General features: G+C 39.2%; 1 pseudogene; it reads right to left on the reverse strand.

Moving 5' to 3' along the window:
* Nucleotides 1-2323: 2323 nt before the first annotated feature.
* LOC106968853 (60S ribosomal protein L10a-like) lies at nucleotides 2324-3034 on the reverse strand (annotated as a pseudogene).
* Nucleotides 3035-14062: the final 11028 nt, after the last annotated feature.

Consider the following 14062-nt stretch of genomic DNA (forward strand, 5'->3'; position numbering starts at 1 on the left):
TGAATGGTAGCTGCTATTATTATTATTATTATTATTACTACTACTACTATTATTTCATGTTACTGCTTATTTCTACCCTGGGATCTCTTTAGCACTGGCTGTTGGGGCTGATACTATACTGTGTGAACCAACTTTGTGTGCTTAATATGACTGTATGCTCAGCTAAATCAAAATATAGAGGTAGAGCTCTACCTGACCTTGTAGGCGATTAGCTTTTGCCTTTTCATGCGTGAGATTTGATTATCTTTATCATTGTCTTAGCTTGTGTTGCCTACATATCATAAAATTATCCCAACCTTTTAATATCCTGTCACAAACATTTATCTTTTTGACCTTCAGTGGAATTGTGGTAAGATTGCCTGCTCTCGAATACATCTATCTATCCCATGTAATGTGAAATTACTAGGGTTTAAATTTAGTACTTACAACATGGTCACTTGGATGTCATGAGTTTTGATTCATCCTTGCCACTAGATGGCATCATAATAGAACACATCCATTATAGTTCTTTTCCTGTCTAGCAAAACATGCCATAGAAATTGAAGCTATGGAGTAGCCTTCATATGTGAAACCAAAGTTGAGAACTTTGAAACAGGGACATTTTATAAGTGGAGGAATTTAGTGTTTGAGCACTATATGATTGGGGTTCCTCCAAAATGATACCCTGAGACAAAGACTTGTGTGCGTGTTTCTTTGAGAGGTGATATTGGGACAGGAATGAGGGAGCAGGAAGAACGAGATTAAAAATACGAAAAAGGAGAAGCATAAGGGTGATGTTTCATGGCTGCCATTGTGGGCAACAAAGCTTAATTCTACTGAAATATCCTAAGACACACATAGAATGCCTCCCAGAATTTTTTTTTTAAATGTTTATTTATTTTTGAGAGAGAGAGAGAGAGAGACAAAGAGACAAAGTGCAAGTGGGGGAGTGCAGAGAGAGAGGGAGACACAGAATCTGAAGCAGGCTCCAGGCTCTGAGCTGTCAGCACAGAGCCCGATGTGGGGCTTGAACCCACGGACTATGGGATCATGACCTGAGCCAAAGTCGGATGCTCAACCGACTGAGCCATTCAGGCGTGCCCCCAGAATTTTTTATACACAATGATCAGGAGGCAGGAATGTTTATCCGTTAACTCTTGTTCATTGGTCAAGATTGCTCCCTGCTCCTCCCCTGCACATACATAAGAGCCAAGCAAACTCTCACTGGCATCCAAGACAGGCTTGGGGAAGAAATGAGAGATACTATGTGGGCTACAGGTGGGATGCTATCAGGTGAAACAAATCCAAGTTTGCATGGAATTGTCTATTCCAACCTGTTTAAAATCAGATGTAAGGCTAGACGGATGTGACTCAGGGCACCAGATGTGTCTGCTGGAGCTACCTAATAAATCATGTACTCTGTAAATTCTTCCATTTGAAATAAACAAAGAATCCTAATGAACCATCTGCAACTTGAAATCCTTGGGGGCTACCCAGTAGGTATTCTGGCAAACGTTTAGTGAATAGAAATATTAACGATTATGAAATTCACAAGAAGATATCTTGCCCTTTGTAGCTTGGTATGAAAGGCCTAAATCTTTCTCTTTTTATAATTTTTAAATCTTGCCTGTACATAACCCAATATGGAAGGATTCCCAAACCTTTATACTCGTGCACTAGGACATAGGAGCCGGAAGAGTTTGCTAATAGGAAAATACTGGGTGGGATAGTTTGTAGAGATGGAATTGTATTGGCATAGGCATCAGGAGAGTTCAGAATCTATCTGTAATGTTGGATAAATGATTCAGGTCACCCTAAATTAACTTTTGGAACCTCAATGCCCTTTTGTGTAAAGAGCAAGTATGGCTGAGTTCAGTCATCTTAAGGTTTCGTCTAGTACTCAGAGGCTATGAAAATTATACATGTAGAAAAGCAGTTGACTTTGGTCAACTGTTGGTTAAATGTCCAACTTCGGCTCAGGTCATGATCTCACGGTCTGTGAGTTCAAGCCCCACGTTGGGCTCTGTGCTGACAGCTTGGAGCCTGAAGCCTGCTTAGGATTCTGTGTCTCCCTCTCTCTCTTCACCTCCCCCACTTGCACTTTCTCTCTCTCTCTTTCAAACATAAATAAACATTAAAAAATTTTTTTAAATGAACACATTGTGTTCATATACATATTTCTGTTTTCACACATGATATAAGTTTTTAGACATTGGAACTGATTACCCACTTAAACATGTGGAAATATCCTTAATCTTTATAAATATAAACTTCTTTTTTTGATTCCAGAATGATGTGTCAGATATTCAAGTAAACACAAGAGTACTAATTCTAAGACCTGCAGAAATAATATATATGAACTCTGTGTGTGTGTGTGTGTGTGTGTGTGTGTGTGTGTGTTTTAATGGTGGGAGTAGAGTTTATTAAGCTGTGCATTAGTATAAGCACTGAGGCTTGCCCATGGTGCTCTTAATGTATAAAACCCAGAGATCGTGCCAATTCTTCTTGAGCAATGACACCAGGGAAATGACAGCTAAATGGACACAAGTCCATGATCTATCATCTTCACGTGGCCAATGGCCACTATTAGGCACAACACGTTTTTTGTCTGGAATTTGATCATGGACTTCACTTCATCAACTTTGGCCACATGTTCTCATTGTGGGTCAGTAAGGAAGGGAATTTGCCAGTCTTACTCAGGCCTGGGCCCAGGATTCATGGGATCTTCTTCATCAAAGATTCCAAAGCAAAAAGACATCCTGCTTCTTGGCCACGTTCTTGATGAATTTCTTATTCTTGCTGAGTTTCTTTTTCTTCAGTGTTTCAGTGTCCACATGGGAGAAATCCACAGTTGTGGCCTCATCATAGCGCTGTTGCTCCCCCCACAACACACACAGAGAAGTCGGTGTGGACTTAAGCCTGACGGTGCCCAAGTAACATCATCCTTCTGAGGGCTATAGTTCTTCAAGTTGATCTGTAGCTCCATGGTGTCCAAAAACTTCTGTTGCTTCCACTGGTTCCTGTGCAGGACTGCCTCCACTGCCTTGTAGAGGTGTCACAGGAGACTTTGCATGCCACAGTGACTGCAAAAGAGCAGAATCTCTCTCTCTCTATTTATTTATTTCATTCTTTCTAAAAAAATTTGTTAGTGTGTATTTGTTTTTGAGAGACAGCTAGAGACAGAGTGTGAGTGGGGGAGGGGCAGAGAGAGGGAGACACAGAATTCGAAGCAGGCTCCAGGCTCTGAGCTGTCAGCACAGAACCCGATGGGGGGACTCAAACTAATGAACTCTGAGATCATAACCTGAGCAGAAGTCGGATGCTTAACTGACTGAGCCACCCAGGGGCCCCATCATTTGGCATTCTTTTATAAGTAATTAATGCTTATTTATTGGGGACCAGAAGAAAGATAAAATCACCTTTAGAGGTAAAATAATCATGTCATTTACTGCACATACTGAACTCTTGAGAGTGAAAGGGGGCACTATTGGGTATTATTCTAGAATAAGAGCCGCAAATCAGAAGCATCCTAGATATTAAACTGGGATATATTATCCCTCCACTTACAGGTTGATTTCAACTTTGTTAGTGGTTGAGCAAGTAGTAAGGTAAATTAAAGCCAAATTCTCCAGTATTAGACTAATCTCCCCACCGAGAAAACTATAAAATCTCAGTAAAATTCAAAATAATAGCTGTTCAAAGCCATCAGATAGTAATTGAGGTGTCCAAAACTTGAAGCGCCAGCATCTCAAGAAGATGGGGAAAAGCATAAGGTGAGTCCTACATTTATGGATGCTTTTGCTTTTGGAATATTTGTTAATTTCCCTGTGGGGCATAGAGACTACAGAGAAAGCAGAGGTCTAGAGCTTGCAACTCTATCACTAGGATGGGGAACCACGAATTTAACTTCAGGACTATTAACATAGCCAAGCACTTATGGAGCCAAGATCCTGAAGAAACTAATTTCAGAGAAGCGATCTGGCATTCTCTATATAATTTCCACTCAAATGAAGTGAAAGGTGGGGGCGCCTGGGTGGCTCAGTCGGTTAAGCGTCTGACTTCAGCTGAGGTCATGATCTCGCAGTTTGTGAGTTCCAGCCCCATGTTGTGCTCTGTGCTGACAGCTCAGAGACTGGAGCCTGCTTCAGATTCTGTGTCTCCTCCTCTCTCTGTGCCTCCTATGCTTATGCTCTGTCTCTCAATAATAACAATTAAACATTAAAATTTTTTTTAAATGAAGGGAAATGTGAAACAAATCTACATTTGCATTGAATTGTCAATTCTAAACTAAAATCAGACATAAGGCTAATTCCTTACCTAATTCCTAAGCTGAGGATGAGTGGAGTGAGAGCCTAAGAAACCCAGAAAAAATTAGTTGCTAAGAAGTTAAAGGGCTAATCATAGCTTTTGGCAGCCTCACATTGCTAAAGAGAGATAAAAATCATAATTTAGAACCTACCCAGGAGAAGAGATCTCAGTAAATTCCCCAGGTTTTAAAAATAGTCTTCTGAAGTGTCATGGCTGGTGATAGGGATAAATCAGTAATAGATTAGCCCTCACAAAGTCTTAAAACTAGCCTCCAGTTATTTCAGTTTTTAATTGGATCAAAATTTCCTGCCTGTCAGGCAAAGAAGATAAAATATACTCTAGAGACCTACACCATAGGTATCATTCATGCATGATGTCAACATTCAGTCCAAAATTACCAGCTATGCCAGGAAACAGGACCAAATGACAAAAACTAAGACAAAGAAGAAAACTGACGTTAGAAATAGGTGTATAAGGGGCGCCTGGGTGGCTCAGTCGGTTGAGCGTCCGACTTCAGCTCAGGTCACGATCTCACAGTTCGTGAGTTCGAGCCCCGCATCAGGCTCTGGGCTGATGGCTCAGAGCCTGGAGCCTGCTTCCGATTCTGTGTCTCCCTCTCTCTCTGCCCCTCCCCCGTTCATGCTCTGTCTCTCTCTGTCTCAAAAATAAATAAACATTAAAAAAAAAAAAGAAATAGGTGTACAAGCAATGCAATATTGGCATTAACAGAAATATAATTTTAAAATAACATGATTCATATGTTAAATAAAGCAGATAATACAATAGAGAATGTCACCATAAAACTAAAATCTAAAAGTATAACCAAATAGAAGTTCTAAAGCAGAAAGAATTAAGAAGTCAAAAGATGAGTTTAACTGCAGATGAGACACATCAAAATAGAGAATTAGTGAGCCAAAAGTAGGTAAGTAGAAAATATCACTTGAAGTGCAGAGAGGAAAAATAAATAGAAAATAAAAATAAGAGCATAAGGCTCATACAAGACTTTGTGAAAATATCTAGTAATGTGTAACTGAAATTCCAGAAGGGTAGGAGAGGGAAAATGGAGCAGAAGAAATATTGAAGATACACGGGCCAAATAATTTCCAAAACTAATGAAAGATATCAAACTGCAGATTCATGAAGCCCTATGAACCTCACATAGAATAAATACAAAATATCACTGCAAAAAAATGACACCTATGAAGAGAAAAATCTAAGTCGTACTTGGAGAAAAAAAGGTGAATGTCCTTTAAAAGAGTAACAATAAGCTGACAGTTGACCTTTTAAATGAAATGATGAGGGGCACCTAGGTGGGGTCAGTTCAGCTGCTGACTTGGTTTTGGCTCAGGCCATGATCTCAGTGTCATGAGATTGAGCCCCATGCTCAGCTAAGAGCCTGTTGGAGATTCTCTCTCCCTTTCTCCTGCCCCTGATCCACTTGTTCTCTCTCTCTCTTGTTTAAAAAAAAAAAAGAAAGAAATGATGAAAGCTAGCAGATAATAAGTGATATATATAAGCACCTGAAAGAAAATAATTACCAAAGAAGAATTCTATGCCTGGTGAAAAAAACCTTTCAAAAATCAAGGTGAGGGGGTGCCTGAGTGGCTCAGTCGGTTAAGTGTCTGACTTCGGCTCAAGTCATGATCTCACAGTTCATGGGTTTGAGCCCCACATTAGGCTCAGAACCTGGAGTCGGCTCCAGATTCTGTGTTCCTCCCTCTCTTCCCCTCCCCCACTCATGCCCCTCTGTCTGTCTCTCTCACAAAAATAAAATAAACATTAAAAATCCAGGTGAAATAAAGGAACTTTGATTCAAATAGGGAGAGAAATCATTGTTGGAAAACCCACACAAAAATAGGCACTAAGTGAAATTCTTCAGGAGAAAGTTAATGATCTTAGCTAGAAGCATGGAAATTCAGGAAGGAATGAAGAGCAGAAAAGATAAATATATGAAAAACTCAAAATAAATATTGACTCTTTAAGACAATAATAATAAGGTCTAGTGGGTTTAAACAATATGCAGAATTAAAGTACATGACAGGTACACCTGGGTAGCTCAGTGGGTGAAGCATCAGACTTCAGCTCAGGTCATGATCTGATGGTTTTGTGAGTTCAAGCCCTACATCAGGCTCTGTGCACTGACTGCCCAGAGACTGCTTGGGATTCTCTCTCTCTCTGCCCCTTCCCCACTTGTATTCTCTCTGTCTCTCTCAAAATAAATAAATACTAAAAAATTTAAGAATACATGACAACAGGGGCGCCTGGGTGGCTCAGTCGGTTAAGCGTCTGACTTCAGCTCAAGTCATGATCTCACAGTCCGTGAGTTCAAGCCCCATGTCGGGCTGTGTGCTGACAGCTCAGAGCCTGGAGCCTGCTTCCGATTCTGTGTCTCCCTCTCTCTCTGACCCTCCCCCATTCATGCTCTGTCTCTCTCTGTCTCAAAAATAAATAAACATTAAAAAAAATTTTTTTTTAAAAAAAAGAATACATGACAATAGCACAAAAGGCAGGGAAGGAGTAATTGGAGTTAAGCTGTGAGATTCTTGCATTATCTGGGAAGAAGTACAATTACTAACTTAAGGTAAATTGTTAAGTTCTGGATGTATGTTACAATAACTAAGGTAAATCCTAAATGAACAAAAAATAATCTATAACTAAGAATCTAATATAAAGGAGAAAATGGAATGGTAAAATAATTGATTAATCAAATAGAATGCAAGAAAGGAGAAAAAAGGAAAACAAGAAGATAGGATAAATGGAAAACAAATAGTAATGTGGTAGATTTAAATTCAAATATATTAGTACAGATAGACCCTGATTTATAATGGTTTGATTTAGGATTTTTGGACTTTGTGATAGTGTGAAAGCAATGCATATTCACTAGAAGTCATACTTCCAGTTCTGAATTTTGATGTTTTCCCAGGCTAGTGATATGCAGTATGAAGCTCTCTTGTGTTGCTGAGCAGTGGCAATCCCAGCTCCCAGTTAGCCACACAATCACAAAGGTAAACAAACAATATACTTACAACCATTCTGTACTCATACAACCATTCTGTTTTTCACTTTCAGTGCAGTATTAATAAGTTATATGAGTTATTCAACACTTTATTACAGACTAGGCTTTGTGTTGGATGATTTTTGTCCAACTGTAGGCTAATGTAAATGTTCTGAACACATTTAGGGTGGGTTAGGCTAAGCTATGATGTTCAATAGGTTAGGAGCATGAAATGCATTTTCAGCTTAGGATATTTTCAACTTCTGATGGGTTTATCAGGATGCAACCCCATCGTAAGTTTGAGGAAGATCTGTAATTACATTAAATGTGAATGGATAAAACATTCCGAAGAAAAATATGGATTATCAGACTAGGGGCACCTGGCTGGCTCAGTCACTTAAGCGTCCAACTCTTGGTTTCTGCTCAGATCATGATCTCATGGTTCCCGGGTTCGAGTCCTGTGTTGGGTTCTGCTCTGACAGTGCAGAGCCTGCTTGGGATTCTCTTTCTCCCTCTCTCTGTGTCTGCCTTATTCCCTTATTCCCACTTGCACTCCTTCCTCCTTGCCCTTCTCTCTCAAAAGTAAATAAATAAACATTATAAAAAAAAGAAGAAAAGCAAGGATTGTTGATCTGGATTGAAAAATCAACTATATACTGCTTATAAGAGATATGCTTTAAACATACAGACACAGAAAAGTTGAAATGAAAAACATGGAAAATGATACAGCATGCAAACACTAACCACGGAAAGGTGTTTTTCTGTACCAGTAGTAGACAAATTTTGCTGCAAGAGCTATTACTAGAGATGAAGAGTTATTTTGTAATGATGATTAATGAGACGATTCAACAGGAAGATATAACAATCTTAAATTTGTCTGTGTCTAATGACATAGACTCCAACATAGTAAAACAAAATGTGATGTGAATAAAAGGAGAAACAGATAAATACATAATCATCATAGTGAGTGATTTTATCACCTCTCAGACAAAACATTTAGTAGATATATAGAATATGTGAACAATGCAATTAACAAACTTGCCTGTGTGTGTGTGTGTGTGTGTGTGTTTGTGTGTGTTGCATAACACTGCACCCAACAAAAGCAAACCATATCCATCCCTTTTAAGGTACACATGGAACAATTACTAAAACAAACCATTCTCTGAGTCATAAAGCAAGTGTTGATAAATGTCAGATTATCCTTTCCAAAACCCACAATCTCTATCCAATCAAAAGAAAACCATCAGACAAATTCAAATTGAGGGACATTCTACAAAATACCTCTCTGATATGTCTCAAAACTGTTAAGGTCATGAAAAACAAGAAAAGACTGAGAAACTCTTACAGACCGGAGGAGACTAATGAGACATAATGATTAAATGCAATATGCTAGACTGGTTTAGATTATGGAAGAGTAAAAGAACAGTATAGTGGAAAAAGTGGAGATATCCAAAAAAATCCTGAAGTTTAGTTAATAATAATGTCCCAATGTGGGTATCTAAGCTTTAACAAATGCACTAAGGTAATGTAAGATGTTAACACCAGTGAAAGTAGGTGAGGGGTACATTGGAAGTCATCGTATTATCTTTACAACTTTTCTGTAAATCTAAAATTATCACCCCAAATTATTAAAAATAACAAACGAATATGGGTAACTCAAAAGAAAAATTGGCAAAACTTGAGGAACTTAAAAGAAAGGTATGCAAATGTCCAATACAGACAAGAAAAGATGGTCAGTTTAATCAGTCATGAGAAAAATGCAAATTAAAACCTCAGTGCATTATCACTGCACATCCTCCAACATCACCAAAATGACAAGACAGAGAATATTCAAATTGGTGAGTATGTTGAGTGATGGAGGTCTAGACACTGCTGGGGGGAATGTAAACTGGTAAAAATCATTATTTTTGGCATGTTGAAACTAAACATATGCCTACCCTACCGACCAGCAATCCTGTTCTACATACACATGTGTGCTAAAAAAAATATGGACCAGACTGTTCAGAGTCACTGTTCATAGTAGCCCCCAAGACAAATGTCCATAGATTGATAAATAATTTGTGATGCATGCACATAGTGGAATACAATATATTCATGAAAAAAGGAACTACTGCAAACAAAAATATAGATGAATCTCAGACTTAATACTGAAGGGAAAGTCCATACTTCGTGATTCCATTTTATTATTTTGTTTTTTTTAATGTTTATTTATTTATTTTGAGAGAGAGAGAGAGAGAGAGAGAGAGAAGGAGAGCATGCAAGCAGGGAAGGAGGGACAGAATGAGAGAGAGAGAGAGAGAGAGAGATCCCAAGCAGAGGGATCAATCCCAAGACCTGATCATGACCTGAGCTGAAATCAAGAGTCCAAGGCTCAACTGAGTGAGCCACCCAGGTGCCCCCTTCATGATTCCATTTATTTGAAGTTCAAAAGTAGATGAAATTAATCAGTGGTGATGGAGGTCACAGTAATGGTTACCTGTGGGGGAGGTAATGACTGAGGGGGCAAGAGGGGGCCTTCTGCAGTGCTGGTGGTGTTCTAAATCTCAGTCTCAATGGTGGTTACAGGAATGTATTCCCTTGGTCAAAGTTCACTGAGTAGTGTCCTTAAGATTTGTGTACTTAACTGTGTGAATAGTATATATCAATAAAAAAAAAGACAAATCCCCTGGAAACCTGAGTTTCAATATTAAAACATATTTTTACCATACTTTGTAATACAAACTATGGCATAATGTTTGAGGCAAAGATTCTATGAAGTTTAGAAGCGGAAAACCCATATTATTCAAAGATAATGGAAGGAAATAGTATAGTATCAACTCTTGGGTGCATGTGTGTACCCTTTAAAAATCAAACAGATACGCAGAATGCTGTTAGTAGAAAACATGTGCACGGTACTTTGATAACGAATTAATTGATCTTCTGTGTTTTGGGATTTATTTTATTCACCACCTAAACAGATCCAGGGAGACCATTTTCAATTGTTGTACCAACTAAGGCCAAATTAGGCAACAGACTCTCCTAATGTTCCAATATTTTCAAGTGTAGAGAGAACTGTTTGAATGCCAAACACTGCGCTTACAAAATTTGGGGACCTCATGATCAAAGCAAGTTAAGATTAATATTCATGAAAGATTTAATGAAGAGAAAACACGAAGTTGAGTCAATATCCCTGCGAGGAGATTGAGAAATGAAGAGAACATTACAGCAGGAGGTTTTAGAGCTTTGGGGCTTCCTCTTTTAAAATAATAATTTAATATCAGCAAGCTACAGTGTTTGAGCATTTACTTTGTGTTGGGCAGTGTGGTAAGTTTCTACACACACACACACACACACACACACACATAAAATCTACTTTAAAAAATTCTCACAACTCTGAAAGATACTCTTGCTATCTTTCCATTTCACAAATGAAGAAACTGAGGCTTAGAGAGATTAAGTTGCTTGACGAAGGACACCCTGTTCATAAGTGGCAGGGACATGCTGCAAACCGGTATGGTGGGCTCTTGATCCCAGGCTCCTGTCGACTGTTGTTCATGGCAGTACCTCTCATGGCCTGGGTCATGTGCCACCCAGGGGATGAAATCCCAGGGAAACTTGTCAAGTAGAGATTCCCAGATGCCCAGAGTGTGCAGAATCTCTGAAATGGGAGGTCGTGAGTCTCAATTTTTCTTAAGAGACCTGACTTTGAGCACCACTTCTCTTTGCTCTAATGACCACGAATAGAAGTGCAAATTTGATCCAAATCTCACCTATCCAGTTTACAGACTTACAAAATAATAGAAGGGGATAATGCTCTTTGAGTGTGTACATACTGTTGTTGTCTCATACAATCCCTTTTCCATTTACTATGATTTCATCTGAGATTTTTAAGGGAATGGATACAATTTCCAATCTCTAGCTGTTTATGTGTTGGATAAACACAAAAGGAACTTTGAGTGTGTTTAAATAAATGTTTATGGGTCCCAAGAAGAGTATATGCTTATTGATTCTTTGCACTACATTCTAAATGTTAAGTTGAAGCAATAAATTCATCAGAAGGAATATTATCCTGCCTACACAGTTTTCTATATTGGACCCCTAGAGACTGGTGGAAATACCAAATAATAGCATGGCATGTGTTTCTTTTTCAGTAGAAGATACAAGACAAAAAGTGATGCTGGAAGTGATTGCATAATATGTAACAGCCTTTCAGTCTGTTTTTTTTTTAATGTTTATTTATTTAATTTTTGATAGCACAAGCAGGGGAGGGACAGAGAGAGAGAGGGAGACACAGAATCCGAAGCAGGCTCCAGGCTCCGAGCTGTCAGCCCAGAGCCCAACATGGGGCTCGAACTCACAAACCATGAGATCATGACCTGAGCTGAAGTTGGACGTTTAACAACTGAGCCACCCAGGCGCCTCTAATTCTTTGAGTTAAAAAAAAAATATTTTAGCATGTTCCCCTCCTCCAAAGTCTCACTTTATTGAAAAAAAAATGATTGGACCGAAGGGTGAATAGAGGTTGGTAAAGCCTTGCATTTTCCTCCCAGCTTTTGGAAAAAAAAAATCTAATATCATGTGCTGAAATTTTCTTGTTGGTACCGGCAAAGAAAAATAGTAGCAAATAGTTAAGAATCTTAGTCATGAGGAGTCTGAGATGCAGCCAGACCCAGGTTTGAGGCCACCTTGCCACCTAACATCATGATCTTGGGCAAGTTCCTAACCATCTCTCTCTGTTTCCTCACCTTTAAGTGTGATAGATAATAGTCCTATTTCATAGGACCGAGAATTCAGTGAAATAATGCATGTACAAAGGATAGCGCCGAGCCTGGCCCACAGCAAGTATGCAGAAGCATTAGCTCCTATTGAAATTGCTATTGTCTATTTGTTCCATGAGTACCATTTTCACGAATTAGGAAGCTGAAGAAATTAAAAAAAACAAACAAACAAGACATCAGTTGACCACATTTCCAGCCATGTGTGATTGTAAGAGCACCTGTCCCAGGTACCTGCTGTCTGAAAGACGTTCCTTGTTGCTTCCTGCATTCTGTGCCATGGGGGTTTCGTCTCTGCTTGCTTCCTGGACCCAGAATTGTTGGTCCCTTTTCTGAGCATTAGCAATTCCACCATACCACACAGAGATGAGATTTGAGAAATAAAAATAAAGTTGTCTTGGGGTATGGAGGGCCAAGCTGAGAGAAACTAGTTGGCTTGTCAACAGTCTGTTTTCTGAAGATCTCTTATTTCCATTGCCAAGTGCAGAATGACCATAGCATTGTTTTTCTAAGAACAGTCTTCCCTCCTTATACAACAAATGTGTGCTTAATATAGAAAATTGAAACAAAGGGAGAAGTAAAAATATGAAAACGTATCTAATCGTAAAGAAGATTACGGTTAACCTTTTGGATCGTTGCATTATAGATTTTTTTCCCCTCGTATATATTTCTTGTTAACAAAAGAAACTGTATATAGAGTTTGTATCTTTTTCTTTATGATAGTATCACATATATTTCCCATTACTGAGTATTTTTCCAACTTAGTTACCTTTTATTAGCATTTAAAAATATAAGAGAATTTGAAAAGTCTGACACTCGAGAGTGATTTTATTATCTTTTGACTTAATTTTTAAACTTATTTATTGATTCCTTTGGTCATCTGGTATTTGTGGTATGCTTACTTTGTACAAATTACCAGATTGGGACTTTTTGTGGTCAGGGACTCGGTTCTTGTTCACCCCCATCCCTGGTGCCTGGAGCTGTGCCTGCCATGTGGGGACACTTAGTAGATACTGTTGAATGAATGATTACTGAGTGCACACTTACTGATATTTCTACTAGCTTCATGTGAAAGAGGGATGAAGTTTCTTTTTTATGTTTATTTATTTTGAAAGAGAGTGAGAGAGTGAGAGGGCGAGCAAGCGCATTAGCAGGGGAGGGGCAGAGAGAAGGGGAGAGAGAGAATCCCAAGCAGGCTCCATGCTGTCAGCGCAGAGACCTATGCGGGACTCTGTCTCAGCAACTATGAGATCATGACCCGAGTCGACACTTAACTGACTGAGCTACCCAGGCGCCCCAAGGGGTTGAAGTTCTTAAAAAAATAAGCCACATTAGCCTTGAATATGTCTTTTGGCCAATTCTGGGAATGGATTCTGAAGTGAGGGGGCCTTGACTCAGTGTATAACTTCTTTTTGTCTCAAGGTTGGAGGAAGAGGACATTCTGAGATCCAGACTCAACTTGTTTTATGGTCTTTGACTGTGGAAAGAGGTTCTTTGCACATGACATTTGTGTATGTATGTGTGTGTTTTTATCTAAAAATGTACCTTCAAGGAAGTTCTTCACGTACGTATTTATTCTTTGAACTGAACCGTATTTGCATTTGGTCTGCTGAGGCCTCTCAAAGGACTTCCATAACCCCCACCCGTTCCCCCATCAGCCTGCCCAATACTTCCCCAAACACATTGCCCTCACAGCAAGGTACTCGATATGTAAAGTCAGGCTGGAGCTAGGCAGAGACTACCAGTTTCCAATCTGAACAGGTAATTTCCTTTCTAAGCTTTGAGATTAAAAAATGATTGGCGCAGAGGGAAAAGGCCTGTCCTGTAAGAAAAATGACTTCTTCTCTTGTGATTTTTTCTTGTTGAGGGTGAGTTAAGAATAGGAGTTGGCTGGGAATGTGTGTAGTGAGAGCAGGTGGGGGAAGGGGGACCCAATCCCAAACTTGCTAAGATCAATTCATGGACGTGATGATTACCTAGGAAATTCTACAGCAGCAGATGAAGGGTGCAGTATGGACTCTGGCAA

Source organism: Acinonyx jubatus, chromosome A2 (assembly GCF_027475565.1).
Source record: "Acinonyx jubatus isolate Ajub_Pintada_27869175 chromosome A2, VMU_Ajub_asm_v1.0, whole genome shotgun sequence".
Lineage (NCBI taxonomy): Eukaryota > Metazoa > Chordata > Mammalia > Carnivora > Felidae > Acinonyx > Acinonyx jubatus.